The following is a 17,851-nucleotide window of genomic DNA, read 5'->3' as shown; positions in this document are numbered from 1 at the left end:
GCATTAGTGATGTTATAATACTTTAGGCGATTTAAATTTAAAAAAATTTAAGTATGTATTATATTTTGTTTGCTGATACAGTTGAAATCAACCATGAAGTATATATATATCTGTTAAAAATAAGTATTGTATAATAGCAAAAATTTAATATTACAATTTATAATATTCATTAGTGCAATTTAATGTAATTTAGGTTTAATTATTGGAGTAGCAAATGTTTAATATAAAATAATTAATATACGGAAAAAGAAATATATCAGATATCAAACATGACAGAAAATGTATATTTTTTGTAAATAATTGTTTTTATTACATTAAATATGTATAACATTTCGTTAAATAAGTATAATCTAATATGAATGTTAAAAATTTACTTTTGAGTTAATATATATATATATATAGTTGCCTACTTAAAGAATTAAATTTGTATTACTTAACGTATCCACAAAAATGTTCAGCATATAAAAAAGAATATTATACAGACATTTAATACTCAACAAGAATATTAGCATAATATGTACGTGTATTAAATAATAATGATATCTAATTATCAGGGAATGACTTTGTTTACACGCATAATTAGTAAAAGAAATTATCCAAAGTTATTAGTTGATTACAGTGTTTAAATACTTTATAACAGAACAAGTATGTTCAAGGCAATATTAAATTGTATCTTTTTTAATTAATCGACCATTAAAAATATATACTCCAAAATTGCTACGAAATTTTTGGAGCAAGGAGGCGCTAAATCAATTAGGTACGTGACTGTCGGTGATACATTGACTACGTGCTGACGCGCATTTGTGTGCGTGTTTCTCGGTAGTAACATTAATTAGCAATACCGTGAAACAGTGAAATAAACTGACGATCGATTTATTCACTCCTTAAAACACGTCGATAACAAAACGAATGATTTATACCGATCTAAAACTCTATCGAAAGCAACATGTTCTCGCAGAATTAGGTGAAGAGAAAATTCTTGGAGATGAATGAATGACGGTGCGTCAACTAGATACAGGACTGCTCGCGGCAAGGGCATAGGCCATGCGGCCCGTTGATTGGCCGGTCTTTGAAGGGGCAAGTTTAGTCAGAGGCCGCAAGAGTGCGCGTCCCGCGCACTCGTGTTAGATCTCGATGGCGACCGAGATGTGCCTGAGAGACGAGCCGCGAAATGCCTAGCTGTGTAGTGTTTGATTCATCGTGAATTCATTGTGATCTCCGTTTACTCGATACGATCGGGAAACACTTTGCATGCCTCCACCGTGTCAACACGCCATTATTGTTACGGTCGTTCGGCGCGGTGTGTATATATTTCGCCGTGAGTGTGGTGCGTGTGTGCGTCGTGTCGAAGTGTCGAGAGTTCACGCCGAATCATCGTCGTCGCTAGGAGAGAGCGAGAAAGTAAGGACGAAGAAAGAGAGGTACGATGTGTCTGCGTTTCAGCCCGTACCATTTTTTCGTCGATAGTTGACATTTTCGAGGATGAAACAGAGGTCTCGCCGGAGAGACGCATCGTCATCACGGCACTAGCAAATACAAGCACCGTCGGATATACCGAGTAAGTCCACTGGCCCCGTCTTTTCTTTTCCGAGAGCACCGCGATTCCTTTCTTAAAATCCCTCTCCCTGTCTTTGTCTCTCTTATTCGTTACACCGCTCGCTTTCTCTGCTCTTCTCTTCCCAGCCTTTCTTCCTCTCTTTCCCCTTATTATTTCGCCTTCTTTCCTGCTCCTTTTCTTCCTTCCAATCTTTACCACGTTAAACTTCTACTCTTTCTTCTCCAGCCTTTTTTCCTGCATACTATGAGTGTGACCCGTTCCTGTGGCAGGACCGATAGGCGCGTGTATCAACTCGGCCGTGTTTTGTATATACCCCGAGAAGATCAAAACTCGCGATGTTTGGCTGTCGCCGTCGCAAACGTCGACAGTCACAGAACGTCGGGAAACGAGAGAGAAAGAGAAAAAAAAGAAGAGCGAAGTAAGAAATAACACGAACGGAGATTTCCTCGTGCGTAACACCCGAGAATCACCCGCTCCAAAATACACCGCGGTGTTTACGTCCCCGGATCCCTTGGTTTTATTCCCTCCGATCGCTTTGTCGATCCCTTTTCCGCTCCTGGATTTTTATTTCCTTCCTGTTCTCCTTCTTTCGTTTACCTCTCCTTACCGTCCTCTCGTCTCTGCTGTGCCCCCCTGTTTCTGTCTCTTTTTCCCTCCTCCGCCTTTTTCTTTCACAGGGATCAACTGTATCCCTCTCTTTTCCTTCTATAGCCTTCTCCTTTCCTCTTTCCTATTCCCTCCCTTTCCCGCTCTCTTTCACTCTGCTTCTAGCCACGAGAGCTTTGCGCGTCTCGGGGCGCGTGTATTCACGAATCGAGCTCTCTTTCTTGACGGTACCCACCACCGAACGCAGCCGTGCGTTTTCTTCTCGAGTCGTTCCACCAGCTTTTCTGCCAGTCGCAGTTTCGTTCCTCGCTTCGTGCCCTACCTTTTTTCCCTCGAGCCTCCGCGATCGTTCCGGTTCCACGTCCGTTTCGTTCTCCCTCTCTCTTCCTCTCGTTTTATATTTCTTTCTCTCATTTACTCTGCTCCTTTTTCATCCTGTGAAACCTCGCCGCGCGCGAGTCCTCTCGTCTCCCGCGGGCTCTCTCTCGCGGTACATGATTCTGCTACACGCGCGATCCGCCCCCCCCATCCCTTCCACCTCGGCTTTCTTTATCAAAACAATACATATGCTTACGGGTGTGCGAGAGCACGGGCTCCTCCTGATAATCGTGAATATCAATCAGAGATTTTATAAATAATTCAGTAAAAACCGATAAAATCCGCTGAAGTCGACGTGAGTCCTTCCCCCTCCCCCTCTACAGATCTACCTCCCACTCCTTCGATTCCTCCCCCCGCCCATTATCCTGGACTTCTTTCCGTAATTGACGACAGTTCACGATAAATGCGGCGAATAATTAAGACACCATTACTTCCTGGTTCTGTTACTGTATCGTTGGGAAATTGTTTGGGAAGATACTCGATCCGATGGAGAAGGGGAGGTTGATTTTAATTTTTGTTTCTTTCGGTTTTTTTTTCGAGATTGCAATTATTAGTTGCAATTGATTTCGAAGTTATTTAGGCTGTCTCGTTATTTATTTAGATACTTGGAGATTTGGCGAATTACCTTAGGATATTTTAGTAATTTAGGAATATTCGGTTTGGAGTGTTCCTGATAATTAGAATTATGGAAGTACTATATGCTCTAATAATTGAGATTAATAATAGGGATTTAAGTTAAATAATATACTATATAATAATATAGCAATATAGGTTAATTTTAACTTAAGTTACTGTCATTAATTTTAATTATTGGATCATATAATACCGCAATAACTCTAATCAAGAGGAATACTCCAAAACAGATATTTCTCTACAAGTACTATGATAAAAATGATATACAATATCTTGACGATATCGGTCATCAATTTGATGTTATTTTTTATCTAAAACACTACCGTTAAGAACATTGACAAATTTGGTAATGAAATAAATGATTATCAGCATGTAGGAACAAATTATGATTATGGGAAACATGTTGAGAATCACTGTTGCTGAAAACGGTGGCAAGTTTCATTGGCTAGTGTTAATGGAATATGTGGCGGAGGTTTGATGAGAAATACGTGATTTAGCTCGCTTTTAATTAATGTATTATATCGTATAATGGCTGAAGCGAGAATGTATAATACTTTTCAACCAATCTATACATTTTTTGCCAAGCGTGCAGTAATTATCTTAATCGTGTTTATTTGTTATACGATACGGAAATGCAACCGGATTAAAATATTATTCCACAGAAAATTCGTTCAGCTTTGAGGTTAATGGCTACGTAACGATCGAGCGTAGGTGCTTAACTCTTGATCATCTGATTTAATTACTTCGTTCCAAATTGAATAAGTTTACAAAACATTAGGCTAACCGATAATTAAAGGGTAATCCGAGTAGTTCGTACAGATTAAGCACAATTATCCGTTAGACTTACCAAACAAATACGAATAATTCAATTATAATATATTGGAGTACGTGGTACTCCAATAAGCTCAGTCATGAGAAATACTCCAAAACGAATATTCCTTCGCAAGTACGATGATAGAAATAATTCGCAAGTCTTGTAATTATCAGATCTACTATCGATAATTTGCCAGACTCGACATTATAATAGATATTTATAAACATTGGTATAATTTCACTCTCAAACAAGGCGAAACTTTAACACGTTGAATGTCACGCCAGTTTTACAAGGTTTGGCCGTGGCGTCACTATGAATTTTTTATTATGCGATACATACAATGTTGAAATATTACCTACTAGAGATATGTTACCGTGTATAATCGTCGTTAATGAATTTATCTCACTGAGGTGACCGGTGACCCCCATGGCGCTGTAGTGCAATTTCGCTCGATTCACTTATTTTTTTGCGATTATCAATTATCTCATATTATTTCTTCGCGTTGCTATTTAGCATTTTAATATTTTAATATTTAGCAATTTAATTATTTAATTGTTCTATGTTATTACGTCCCGGGATCTACCATAATTCATCCCTCGGTCATACTTATTCGGATCTGCAATAATCCTAAAGGATCGTTACAAGATTTAGCATTTGTTACTTTACTGTCAAAGCCCTTAATTGCTATCAAACAGCTTTCAAGTCGAAACGTTCCTTAGGGTTATTGTTCACTAAAGTAAAAGCGGATTTTTCCATATTCGACGACACATAATAGATCTATCTACTTCTACTAATCGGGGTGCGCCGGTCACCGGTGACCCCCATGGCATTCAACGTGTTAAGTATAAAATCCTTCAATTTATATGAGCCTTCTAATTATATTGTATACACTGGTCGTGAAAGTTTAAGAACACGAACATCTTTACATTTCTTTATTGTACTTGACAATTGCTATATATATTGGTCATGATAACTGATCATGAACTGTTTAGACCTTACACGCTTATATAAATCTTGATAGTTCTTATCAATGAATGTTACCAATGGTGTGATACAATACGATAAAACATAATAATAACCTAAACTATAATTAGGATAAATAAATTCTTTGAACATCATCATAATGGGTCGCCATAGACTTTCCATGATATCTCCATAGCAGAATCTTTTCTTACCTTATCTTTATCTTAGAGGAAATAAACGTTTATAATTTCGACGCGTATGCCGGCGTCGCAAACGTATAATTCCAATTATATTACGGTAGAATTAGTCTTCATCCTCCACCGATTACTTACATATTCATCTGTTATTTGAAAATAGCCTCTAGCCTTCTCAAAGACTTCTCCATGCCCAAGGACTCGCACACAAGAACCAGGAAACGAACAATTAAAACGTAGCTCGAAGAAATGGAAGAATAATACATCCGTTTCTTAGATACCAGTTTGTAATCGATGTGGAAGTTCGATCGTGCGTCGCAATGCGTCTCGTTTGAGATGGTAATGGATGTTAATAACCACCGGTGCAGGAACTCGCACGTGGTGAATGTGCCTAGGGTACACATTTGGGGGTGGGTGTCTGGTTGCGTGCACAACCTTGGCAGAGCGAATGGACGTCAGTGGTAGTTGATAGAAGTGGAGGTGGTGACGAGATGACGGCGAGGTTTCAAGTAGAAAGGGAATAGAGAGTTCAGAAGCGGTCGCCTTTGATGTAGACACGCTCCACAACTCCTTCACGCCAATAAACCTTTACGACGAACGTTTCTGTAAGCTTTCTTAATATTGTCATCTTTCCCTTGCCTCTTTCACTCCGTCTTTCTCCTGTGTTCCCATTGTTACTCGCAAGGGAACTACGGTTTACTTCTACGATTCTGATATTTTCTTTTCTTTTCTTTTTTTTTCCATTTCTCTTTTTGAAGCTTCATTGGATAGACGTGGACACCTGGCAATTTACTCTCTTTTGGTATTCAGCAATGGAATAGTTTCACATTACAGCTGTTCTCTTGTTTTTAAACGATATCTCGGGAGTTTTTTAAACTTGCAGTTTAGACGATTTTTGGCAAGTTTCAATCGTTTAATTTAAACCTCGGTTAACGCGTTGAATGCCACGCCAGTTTTACAAGGTTTGGCCATGGTGTCACGGTAAATTTTTTATTACGCGATACATATAATGTTGAAATATTACCCTACAAGAGATACGTTATCGTGTATAATCATCGTTAATGAATTTATCTCACTGAGGTCACCGATGACCCCCGTGCCGCTGTAGTGCAATTTCGCTAAATAATTGTTCTATGTTGTCACGTCCCAGGATTTACCATAAACCATAACTCATCCCTCTATCATACTTATTCGGATCTGCAATAATCCTAAAGGACCGTTACAAGATTTAGCATTTGTTACTTTCCTGTCAAGGCCCGTAATTGCCATCAAATATCTTCCAAGTCGAAAGGTTCCTTAGGATAATTGTTCGCCAAGGTAAAAGCCGGTTTTCCCATGTTTGACAGCCACTGATGGAGAGCGCATAGAATAGGTCTATATTTCATGTAGAAATAAATCTATTTTAGTTTGTTTTATACTGCATTAATTTCGTCACACCATTGTAGTAACGATGGTAATAATAAAAAATTTATAACTATTGACAATTGTTTAAATTATATATTTCTACTAATTTTGGTGTGCCGGTCACCGGTGACCCCCGTGGCATTCAACGTGTTAATTTATCTCGTTTTCTTAGCAAGTTTGAGATAATGGTAGTAGGGTAATTAGAGCTAAGGTACTTTTAAGGTAATAGTTTATAGAAATAAATGTTTGAACGTTTACCAAGAAACTACAGTTCTTGTCTACATCGTTTCACTTTCTCAAAGAGACGTTTTCGTTGGGAAGACGTAGATACCTGACAACAATTTATGCTTTTAGTTTTTGAGAATGGAACTGTTCTTTGTCACGGTTGCTCCTTTGTTCTCATTGATATTTTGAAAGTAACGAGAACTCTTGGAATTTAATGAATTTTGTTAACAGTGCGAAATTTACGCGATTGTTTCGATGACTTCTAAGAATGATATATTTTAAAACAGTTTTTCACTGTTCGCAAACGAAACTCAGTCCACTCTTTTACAGTCTTAACTTTTATTTGAAGTCTGTTGGTGAAACAATTTTCTCCTTTAGTTTTTAAGAATAAAACTGTTCTATGTGGCAGTGTTTCCTTGCGTTTATTAACGCCTTAGAAATACAAAGTGTTGTGTGAAAGTAGTTCAGTCTAGGACTTGGTAAATTTTTATTTCATTCGTTTGCAATTGTATGTTTGCTCTGTTAAAGTACCAGTAGTACATGTTAAAGTATCAGTAGTACAAGAATAACGTTTCACTGTTACGTCGTATCTCATTTCCAACGGTATCTTTCTATTAGAATAGCGAATTGCATTCAACTACTTGTAATTCATGGTGCATATGGATCTTTAAATTCTAATGTGACGTCTGCTACGACTCCGATACCTTTGTATGCGCTTATAATCGTGCCAGGTATAGTCTTTTACACAGTGCTACTTTACGTTCACTAACACCATCGCTATACTCGTCTTTTCCTCTTCCATTCTTTACATCTATCAATCGCCTTCGTTAATATTTTGTCTTGGTCTCCTGAAAATTCTCCTGACTCCTTCCTTTTTATTCCGATTAATAAACAAACATTGCATTAACGTAACATTTCACTTGCAATATATTTTCACACGATACATTTTTATTTTTATTTTTCAACTTTTACGTGTCGTGTGTAATTTCACTGTACTCTCGGCATTTAAGGAGTTAACACCAGTCCTAACCACGAATACCTTGAAAACTATCGAGTACCTTACCCTACGGTAGAGTATTTTCGTAAATAGAATCAACCAGCGTTCAAGGTTTCGACAATATTATTTTGCACGAAGGTCTCTCAATTCGCTTACGAGTAGGAAGTTAAGTCCCCAACTAATACCTGCAATATAACAAGTGGGTTATAAACTTTTCTACCTCGTACATTATATCAGTGAGTCACAGCGTACACGTTAGATAGGTTGATATATGAGTCACTCCAGCAGGAAGAGCTGTCACCGAACAGGAAGAACAATCGTATCGGCTGTCGTTTAATACGATTACGATCTCCCGGGAAACAGAAGGAATAAATGTTAATGATCGTGTACTACACAGGCCATGAGACTTGGTAGGGTCTGAACGAAAAAAAGATCGTGTCTCCCTGACCTTTCGTTTATTGCATCTAACAAGCTTCTTTGAACAACGACCCTTCCCTCTTCTGCAATTATCGGCAATAAAGTGAAAGCTTTTACCAGTCACTTTCAGCGCACGCAAAGGAGAGTAGTATACAAAAATAAGAGTTAAGAATAACAGAAGATGGAGGAGCCAGGGCGACGAGGAGGATGTTACCGGAGGCAAAAGCTTTGTAATGTCAAAGAACATCGATTTAAAGGTCCTTGGAAAGGGGGGACGGCTTTGATATCAAAATGAGAGAACGTAAAGTTTCCCCTGTGCTTTAACCACCGGCGAGCACGTGGTATCAAACGGCACGATCACGAACTGGTCTCCGCCCACTCTTTTCCAATCTTCGGTTCACGCTAGGGGATTCCCACAACTGTGTATGCGCCACGACAACAGAGGGTGGCTCATGCGTTGCTCCCTTTTATACAGTGTAGTTCACTTAACCCTATGACCTGAAATAACTCTTTAAATCTTGCGAATCGTAATCCTCGCAGAGGTGTCTGCCACTGCTTCATCTCGAGGAACCATTCATCCGAGTAATCCTATTCTTTCATCGTATCGCTTTTCTACCACGTGGGTTCTCTCCCTCGATGGCTCGTATCGTAAAGTAATCCAGTAGGAAAATTTGTTCAACAAAGCGATTGTTCAACGTTGATCATTTTTAGAGCAATTTTCTTTTATGATATCAAAAGATCTTTGCGCGTTTATGTGAAATTTAGGAATGTGATCTGCGAATAGGTGAAACAAATCTTTGACTATCTTTCCCTTGTGCTCGAGGAATTTTCATACGTATTCGCTGTCTGATAATATTATTTCTATGGAACGTTTCCGAATGAATTAAATCTATACAGGGGAAAATTTTAATCATCGTCGTTTCTCAGCAATTTTAACTCTTTCAAGAGATTCTCGTATAACATTACTTTTCTTCCGAAACATTTCTAGATATTCTGTAATAGCAAATTAATAATACAATCGTTAATACTAATTAACGTTATTAACTAACTTTGAATGTTAGAATGAACGATCATATTATCCACTTTGGACACTTACGCGGTAATTTTAATTCTTTCGAGATGTTCTTCCATAACATTCTATTCCTATTTCTTGGAATATGCGTTTCTGGATGATTCGTGAGTAACGTAAGAGAATTCATCGAAGTTCTTCATTTTCGAGTAGTTTTAATTTTCTCGGATCATTGTTTTTCTATACGATATTTCTGAATAATTTCTAAAAGTATAATCAACTTATGACGCTCGTATAAGCGAGCGTTTAAACATTACGGAGTAATTTTAATTCGTAATTACATACTACGTTCCGAACTTCTTAAGAATTCAGTTTACTGCTAATTAATACTTGCGAAGGAAATACATATTATTAAACATTGTTGACAAATGAAAATGAACCGGAACCAAGAAATAGAGTTAATATCGTATAACTAATATAACTTAATTGCGAATTACTAACACTCATAAAATTCATGCAAGTTTATCTAATGATACCCAAGAGTCAACGTACACGCATTTATATTAAACGCGCGCCGTCTTTTGAAAACTTCCAGCTTCGTTATTTACTTTACTTTTTACATATTAAAACGTACCGAGAACCGTCTTCCCGGTATCCGCGGTATTTCATTAACACATTGACCGCCACGTGAATTTCATATATTTTGCTGCTGCAGCCACGATAGAAATATACTACACGGTAACGTTTAATTTTTACGAAATATTATATTGTATTTATATTGTATTATTTTTCTAACAGTATAATCTATTATCTTTCACGTTGTTGAACATTCTCGTAGAAACGTATCTCGCTGTAAACGTTCTAAGAGATTTAATAACGTGGCTCACCGATGACCACCGTACCAATCAACGTGTTAAACGTATTAAGTATTATATACAAATGGCGTGTTTTCTGTTCGTTAATTTCGAGTAGAACGGGTAGTACGATAAGCGTGTTGAAATCGCGTTCCTCATGTGCCTGGTATCAAAGTTAAACAGTCTAAAAGGCGAAATAAACGCGAAACGTGTTACGATAAGGGGGGAGGGAGGCGGGGGGGAAAAAAGGAAAACGGTTCAGCAGGGGTGGTAGCGAGGGGATGGTAGAGAAAGAGGAGAGAAGGAAAGATAAGTGAAAGAAGATAAAGGGGCGCCGAAATGGTACCGCGTTTGATCCATCATCTCCTCCGTCTGTGTGTGCAATAATTGTCTCTATTGTCTGTAGCACTGTTCTCACTGTTTGTGGCCCCTTCCATCTCTGCTACTTCTGCTCTCATTCTTTCACCATCGCCGTTTTATCATTCAGTTTCTCGGTGTCGTCGGTTCGTTTATTTCAATTTGTGTGTCAATCTCTCGTGCGACCAAGAGGTTACTGTATACCTGGCCTGAATGTATCATCGGTGATACATCGGTGCATACGGTGTGCCATCACGGCTCAAGTACTCTAAAACAGAATATATCTACATGCAATTGTACATCTCGTGCACAAGCATAGGCGAGATATATCGCGGCGAGTGAATGAGACAGGGCTTTTTAATGTAAGAAGCGAACGTCTGATTCAGTTATTCGTGATTTTCGTTAGTCTATCGGTAGCACGAGTATTGGATAACGTGCAGACTGGCTGACAGCGGAAAAAAGTAAAAGGGAAACAATGAAAACGCGTGATCGCTCCCGTTCTTTATTTTTCTGTCGCATACAATTAGAGCGCGTTTCTTTGATGCAAGGCAAGCTGGAAATCCGAGATTCTTATTGCGCTTGACGAATACGTTTTTTTAAATAGGATTCCGAATGGTTGCAAAGAAATCGTAATGATGATAGTAAATAAACGTTACTTTCTTCGTTCGACTACTCGCAACACTTCATCAATGGAACATGTTAGTTGGTGTTTTATGCGCAAGTCAAGTGTGTCAGCCTGTATCGTGTGCATCGTCAAATGTGAAATAGTTTATACGTAATTGGTTGTACGGTGTGTAAATATGAGATATCTATAAGTATCTTAAGTAACATGCGTGCCATAAAAGTACACCTAACTATTATATTCAATGTTGTATATTCATTTATTCCAATTTTATTGCGATTAAATGTACTCGAATGTTGCAGCTTATAAAATTCTCTATGACATCGTAATAATAATAAAGCGAAAAGTTCCGGTTCCTCTTAGAAACTGCCTCTTTATAGTCAAGTATCAAATTACATAAAATATAAGTGAAAAATAAGTCGGCGATAAATTACTTTGAAGCGGTAACGTCCATTTCTTCTCTGGCACGATCGAACGGCTCAAATATTCGAGTATCGATTTTATTCCAGGAAATTGAATTACACGTAAAATGATTGATAGCGCGGGGAAGGGAAAGGGACGGGGCTCCGTGGAGTGTAGTTACGCGTATACGGGCTGGCTGAGGGCGCGAAGAGGGAAGGAGAGTATGTATGTATTGTCGCGAATGAGACAGAGGGGAAGAGAAGAAAGCGAAAAAGATAAACAGAGTCCTTTAAGTCCGTGCATGCGACGGGCAAAGAGCGCAGACAATGAGGGTCAAAGGCGCCACTTCTCTTGCCACGTTTTTAGCTGGGCGATCTTCATTCTTTGAGGACTTTGTTCCACTGCTGTGGACCCACGGGAAATTCTTTTCCCCGTCCGAAGAGGCCGATCAAACAGTCATGAGCGTTACTAACTTCGAGAAAGAAGCTTCCCTGACTGGCTCGTATCGTTGTTTTATCCTCTTACCGCGATATACCGATGAGCAAACACTTTGCATAACTGTTCATATTGGTCGAATGAATAGTTCGAGCTCTTCCCTTCGACCACCCTGTTTCGCGAAATAAAATGATTTTTTGCGCACATGGATTCGATTAACCTTCTGACTTTTTGTGTATCGTACATAATTACTGGTACAGATGCCACATCATGATGGTCAGAAGGGACGTGACGCGTGGTATCGTACGAAGCAATGTGTTCGATGTTCGAAATACGTCGCGTTCAGCTATTGAATGCCTGATAATAAATTTGGAGTTTAATTGGATCGTTAGAAGAAGGATAATAGATTTATCGAGGAGCTTTGAACGCTTTGATGCTCTATTTGAAAACTCTGAATAACATAGTAGATTACATCTGGTAGAGAAAGCTGGATTCAGTGAAATTAGGTTTAGGCTTCTGTTAGATATCAAAAAGACGAGTAAAGAAGAATAATTGTTTTATGCTGTTTCTAATTTGTTTCAAATTAAAAAGTATAAGATACTGAAACAAAATATTCGCTTCTATTGTTATTGAAATAAAAGAAGCAGTCGTTATACTGATACTTAAATATTTTCTTCTTTACCCGCTTGTTACGTATGAAATTTTATTATTTCTGATAAAATGTTCTCACTAATAAAATAACCCTATACATATATGAAATCACTAAAAGTGAACATTTCCTATTTTTCTCCTTACTACTTTGGGATATATGAGAATTTCACGTTTTTTTAATGTACTATTTAGCAGTTAGTCGCAACGGAACCCGTCACCGATCTTTTAGGTTAATCCGATACGAAGCGTTTAAACTACGAAACACCCAATCCACAGGCAAAAGCGTAGCAAAACTTCTAAAAGAAATAATTCTCGTGAAACGACGACGATCGTTGTTCAAAGAACCTTACACCTAAGATCCGCAACGGTCGTGAAAAAATACCGTTTAATAATTAAACAGGAAAGGAAAAGTCGCCTTTCTATCCGAAGTCGGAAATACAGTCATTGAGTAATGGCAGGGCGCTTATAAACACATCCCGAACGAAGGCGCATGCGCGTGCGCGCGCTAAATTGTAATATCAATTTTAAAGATATTCGCCCAGATTTTTCTAAGAATTGTACATATACACATACACGTGTGATGCGTATAGATGTGTATAGATGTATATACCCGTGTACATTCGACAAGAAAAGGCAATACAAGAAACTATGACCGCGAGGCTGTTGAATGACGACTCGCGCGCTGCTCGCGGCATGCTCGAGCGAATCGAATTGCGCTCTCGGCACGGTTCTATCCCTCGGGCTTGTACAACGATCCCGTTAACGAACGACGCCATTAAGGGCGCATTAACATATAATTTTCCGCGAGAAATTATAGGCGACTCGGCTGAGTTGGCTCGCACGGTGTTTATTATACACATCCAAGAGCAACAGAGTGCCCTGGCTGTGCACTGTCGATCGAAAGCACCCAGGACTGTGTGGCAAGGTGAGAGAGAAGAGAGATTTTAACTGGCGCGATGTGTTGGTGCATTCATGCGAATCCATATTGAGAGGCCAGAAACATGCATACATGTGTGTGGGATCGCGTGCGGCGGCAAGATCAAACGGAGATTCTCCTTCTCTTATACCCTCTCATCGTAATTCTCCCTCTTCTTCCCCCACCGCTACGCGCCGTCCTCTCTATCATTTTGTCTCTCTCTCTCTTTCTCTCTGTATCTTTCTTTCTCTCTCTCTTTCTCTTTAACGTACGTTCGTTTCTTCTCTCTCGCTTGTTCCGCCGCGCCGTATCGCTGCGTCTCACTCGCTTCGCCTTGTGCAAGTGGTACCGATGCGTTACTATATAGTTCCTCACTTTTGCTCGCAAATGGTCTTTTCGTAACCCGTCTCTTTCTTTCGCCGGCTCGGTAGACCGTTTCTCGCCGCTTTCCTTCTGTTTCTATTTTTTCTTCCCTCCTTTTTGCTTTTTTCTTTCCTCTTCTTCCCTCGCCTTGCCGATTCTTCGTCCTTTTTTCGGTTATCGTCGATGATTTTATTTCCATTAAACCGTTCGTATCGTCGGCAAACTGAAATTTGCGATTGTTTCTAATTTAAATAAATTAGAGTACCGTACAAAGTCGAATTTCGCGGGAAGATAAGAAAGTCGTGAAAGACGTTTTTATCGATGGGACGCGGCTTAATTATGATTATGACTTCGGCGTTCTGTTTTATTCGAATTATTAAATGAGAATGAAAAGATAAAAAGTAAGGGGGTTAAGAATGTTAAAGTTTTATCAATTTATCAATGATGTTAGAGAAGATTCCATTACGCGAAGAGGAAATAGAAAAATAGTTGTCGTTATGTATTGAACGTGGAACGTCACGACGAATCTGTGGTTAAAGCGGCTGGATAAGATAAATCAGTGCGTCGGCTTGTAATTTACCTGGAGGGAAGTAGTCGTTTGGCAACGACTTCAATCGAATTTCATTGAACACGAAGTTAAAGAGATCGTCTGGGTTAGACAACGGTTGACGATAAACGATTTTACTTATGCTTCTCCAACATGGTCTTTACGTGTTTAACTGAACATTTAATTTATTCAATTCTCCAACAAATATTTACGAATCATAAAATATTTCTTATATTCGTGTATTGATATATCTTATTTATATTTTTAATTCAATTAGTCTGATTTGATACATAAAAGATTTTTATTACCTTAACGTTCGATTAATTATATGATCATAGCATCGAATCAATAGTAGTACAACTCGATAACGATAGATGGCGTCTAATTACCGATTTATATTTTTAATATGGCGCTAATTTTGTTAATGAAACAATTATTACAGTAAAGATATAACAGACTTACGATATTAAAGAGTAATTCTGTCTTTATTTAAGATCGTTTAAAGGTCGAATTTGTTGCATTATATTTATTGTAACAATACAACATAGCCGGACATATGAATAATACCATCTTCTTATGCGTATAAACTTTCAAAATTACTTCTATTGACAACAAGAACCACAAGTATTAAGAGACGAATGTCATATTCGTACATGACCAAATACTCGAAACATCTTATTTTATAACAAACTTACGAATTCACCATCAAATTTTAACGTAATTGCTAATATCGTACCAGTAATGGTATTTCAACAATAACACCAACTTCTCCGACTCCGAAACACAACCTTATTTCGCTCAGGCCTTTTTCACAGATAGAAACCTAACAATTTAGATATGCTTTGGCCTCGTCATTACAGCTAACCACTTGTTTAAATTTATGAAAATTCTCGCGTTTCCGTGCGAGTTTTAAAGTATGGATAGGTATATATAACTCAGAATTTGCCCTTATACCTGGACCCTACCACTTTTTTGTCCTACGTCCACCATGGCCGGGCCGGCTAGGGGGACAAGGAGAAGGGAGAGACTTTGTAAGAGAAAGAGAAAGAGGGCGGCAGGCAGTTGTGGCCGTAAGGGAGGTGTGGCAGAGCAAGAAGAAAAGAAGACGAAGAAGAACGATGTAAGAGCGAGGAGGAAAGCCAAGGGAGAGAGATATGTAATGCTCGCTCTCCCTTGGCTCTACGGTCACTGTGTAGTTTCAGTCTTACCGTGTACGTTGTATGGGGCACAGGTCTTCCTCGGCATCCTTTGTCGTATTCACATTCAACCGAGCCGTTCCTTCAGCCTCTGTTTTTGTGCTCGTTTCGCTGATTCGGTACGAACGAAAAGATTTCACGGAATAAAATTTTGAGTCGGCGATCGAAGAGTACACGTCTATACAATCGCTCGGACTTTTCATCGATCTATAATCTAACTTGGCGTACTTAACCGTTTGTTTTGCTGCCATTTCTCGAAACTGTAAAACTTCATATAATCTTAATAGAGTTCTTAATTCTGTGTTATGCAAAGAACACAATTTGAAAGCAGTTTATCGTATGGATTATAAAAATATCGTATCCGAGGAGGATTATGGGAGTAATATGTACGTCTGTGTAAAAAGCGTTGTTCGCTTCGGATAAAGGTTTATTCGTTTAATGGCTCGTATACGTTGAAGAAAAATCGAAACAGTTAGTAATGTCAACGATGTTAACACAGGCACGATTTACGAGTCTGCTCCAAAACATAAACTCGATATTTTGCGAGAGCCATGCGTGGCACGTTTTATGGGTTTCATTCAGATGAAAATGTTTTGGAAACACAGGCACGATTCTTACGAACGATTCATCCAACGGAAGCTTTGTGATTTTTCACCGACCATACGCGGCTCAGTCTTCAATTTCTTATCGATGTTTGCGAATAGTGTTCAGTGCTGTGATTTACGTTACGTATGATAAAACTTAATCAACTTTCATAGAAATAAAGCAGATTTGGCTTAGCTCTTAGTTACACGGCAGTGGCATACTGTTTTCATGTATCGTCTTACTTACGCGGTAAAATATACAAGCATAAACAAAGCGAAGATAAGTGCGGAAACACATTAAAGCGAACTATCAAAAACACGAGTGCTTCGAGATTCGAATGTTTTTGTCTGGACGATTCCGTTCTTAAGACTTCCTATGCACAGTGTAATCATTTGAAAACTAGTTCCTGTCCGATTGCTCGAAGCGGGTGTGTGAAACTGACTTTTCTCCGTCATCCTGTCAGATGTCGTTCGCGATAAAAACGAACTTTCGAATCCGAAATTGTGCGTGACAAATTTCAGTATGATTTTTCCATGGGCACTTTATTAAGATATTGGATGCAACGTACAATTATGGGCAGTTTCATTTTGGCACGGGTGATGTTTACGCGTAACACGTGAACTGTTCGAGTGACACAAACAAGTGGTTGTTTCGGATGCATACTAATTAAAATGTATAAGATACATTTCACAGAAAGTGAATACGAAAAGGATCCGTTGAAGAAAATATATCGATGTATCGTTCCGAAAACAAGGTATTATTATTTAAAATAGCTTTATAATGTTAGCAATAAAATGGCGCCAAACGACCCGCTATAAACGCGCGCACTCCATTTGTACTTTGTTTACTAAGGTCCAGTTATTCAACTGATTTTATTATACTATTCAGAGACAAAGATAAAAAATGTACACCTGAATAAAAAAAGCTACATTTTTTAATTTTTCATATTAAATTTACTCTAAAATTTAATCCTGCCTTATTTTCTAAATATGCAACCGCAAGTTTTCTCTTTCTCACAATGTATTCCTACTAAATATTAGTTTCGCGAGTATTTGTGTAATCTCAACTATTAAAAAGACATTGATATAACCATTTTCATTGTTCTACTCCAAAACAGGAAATCACTTCCAAATTTTAAATAATGTACAATTTCATATACAATCCGTTTGATACAAAGAATTCCTCATTCACAACGGGGCATTTTAAGGTTAGAAAAAGGATGTTTCGTTTTGTCTTCGATTAAAACTAAAAAATTTGCCGGCTCGAAATAATCTGTCTGGTCGGAATAATCTAAAGCACATACTTAATTGTGAGGAGAGGGAGAGGGGAGGTGAATGAAGGTCAATCGGAATTGAGAAGAGAAAGGCGGGGCGACGAGGAATCTTGACACGTCAGTGAACATTCTCCTAAGTCGATGGTCGAGGGTCGGCGGTCGACGGTCGCAGCGGTCGTGACGGTCGACGACCGACGGTCGGTGTAGCTGCCGGCCGAGCGGTCCCTTAGAAGTTTCTTTGAAAGATTCGCAGCTCGCGAGGCATAATACCACTACATAAAGTCATCTGGCGATAACGGTGACACGCCTTTGACCGTTTCCGCTCGGTCTTTCACCAACAAATCCTTGTCGGTACTTCAAAAGACTTTAGAAGCCGTGTTTATGGCCTGATCGGGATCATTTCCGTTTCAACATTGATAACATTGCTTTCATTATTTAATTGATAATCCATA

At 38.6% G+C, this 17,851-nt stretch overlaps 1 protein-coding gene across 5 annotated transcripts in view; it reads left to right on the top strand.

Moving 5' to 3' along the window:
* The first annotated feature begins 1,115 nt into the window (after positions 1-1,115).
* Positions 1,116-17,851, top strand: part of LOC117208774 (axin) — a 30,340-nt gene continuing 13,604 nt past the window's right edge. For 3 of the 5 annotated variants that reach the window (XM_033450117.1, XM_033450115.1, XM_033450112.1), the window contains exon 1: positions 1,116-1,558. The gene's annotated coding sequence lies outside the window, so the exon portion shown is untranslated. Of the gene's footprint in view, positions 1,559-16,407; positions 16,881-17,851 lie in introns of those variants that run through there. The other 2 variants (XM_033450116.1, XM_033450114.1) reach the window with 2 other exon arrangements.

The sequence above is a fragment of the Bombus bifarius genome, unplaced genomic scaffold (assembly GCF_011952205.1).
Source record: "Bombus bifarius isolate JDL3187 unplaced genomic scaffold, Bbif_JDL3187 scf7180000008162, whole genome shotgun sequence".
Lineage (NCBI taxonomy): Eukaryota > Metazoa > Arthropoda > Insecta > Hymenoptera > Apidae > Bombus > Bombus bifarius.
This window is presented reverse-complemented; position numbering and strand designations above follow the sequence as displayed.